The 1186-nt window shown below is 41.6% G+C and overlaps 1 long non-coding RNA gene across 1 annotated transcript; it reads left to right on the forward strand.

Moving 5' to 3' along the window:
* The first annotated feature begins 237 nt into the window (after positions 1–237).
* On the forward strand, positions 238–858 carry LOC139897693 (uncharacterized). The gene is made up of 2 exons (XR_011776736.1): positions 238–503; positions 586–858. It is a non-coding gene; the product is annotated as an uncharacterized lncRNA (long non-coding RNA).
* Positions 859–1186: the final 328 nt, after the last annotated feature.

Raw genomic sequence — 1186 nt, forward strand, 5'->3', positions numbered from 1 at the left:
TATGTATATAATGTATCTATTTGTTGTAGCGTGAAAGGTGTAGTGTCGAGGTGTTAAGACACCACGTTTCACGTGAAGAGTGTAGCATCGAGGTGTTAAGATGCCACTCGGGTGTAGCATCGAGGTGTTAAGATGCCACCTAGGAGTGTAGTGTCGAGGTGTTAAGACACCACTCTGTAAAATAATGAGTGAAGCATCGAGGTGTTAAGATGCCACTCGGGGTGAAGTGCCGAGGTGTTAAGGTGCCACCCTAGGGGTTAGTGGTGCGAGGTGTTAAGTGCCCTAACGGATGTTATGAACACCGATGGCGTTTTCGCGAGCGCCGTTCCCTTGTACTATTGGTTAACCATGGTTATTTGTGTTGTAAGCATATTATATTATTCGAGTTATATTTATATGCGGTTGTTATGCTAGCTTGTGGTATGGGAGAATTATAGCTTGATATTGCGACGATAAGCTAATGTTGTTTGCTAGCATATTTGCGGTTGTGTAAGTGTATGCAAGTAGGTATAATTATATATGTATTCGTATAATTATTGCATTCACTAAGCTTTGCTTACCCTCTCGTTGTTTACCATTTTATAGGTTCGGTTTTGGACAAGGGTAAGGGCATCGTTTTGGACTAAAGATCCCGCTCGATGCTAGGGGACGCTTTTGGCTTTAGTAGCTCTTGGAGTTTGACCGATAGTTGGGTAGTTTAATCCCAAACGCCATGCTCATTGTGTAGTTTGGAACTTAAACTTTTTGGTGGTCGAAACTCGTAAATTGTATTAAACTCGTAAAACGGCCGATGTGGGCCCCGCTTGTAAAACTTTAATTTTATGTTTGAAACATGTTAGTTTTACATATTTGGTTGTATGGTAAAAAGCGTTTTGTCTAAAAGTGCCGGGAACTAGTCAATCTTTTTGCGGTTAAAAGTCCCGGGGACAGCCAGATATGGCGCGGCGCGCGGGCCATATGGCGCGGCGCGCCGATGGTCTGCAACAGAAAATTTTTTTTTTATTTCGTATTTTCACAAGGTTTTGTCGGGTGTTGGTTTGGGTTGTTACAACTTTTTTTGTTTATATGAAAAATGGTTGTACTAAAAAAAATTTCTAGTCGAAATTTTGCGAAACTACATCGTAATAGCATGGTAATCTCCAGCATCATTTGAACGTAGGGAAGTAATCTGTCCTTAGCCACCCGT

The sequence above is a fragment of the Rutidosis leptorrhynchoides genome, chromosome 3, assembly GCF_046630445.1.
Source record: "Rutidosis leptorrhynchoides isolate AG116_Rl617_1_P2 chromosome 3, CSIRO_AGI_Rlap_v1, whole genome shotgun sequence".
In the NCBI taxonomy this organism is placed as follows: domain Eukaryota; kingdom Viridiplantae; phylum Streptophyta; class Magnoliopsida; order Asterales; family Asteraceae; genus Rutidosis; species Rutidosis leptorrhynchoides.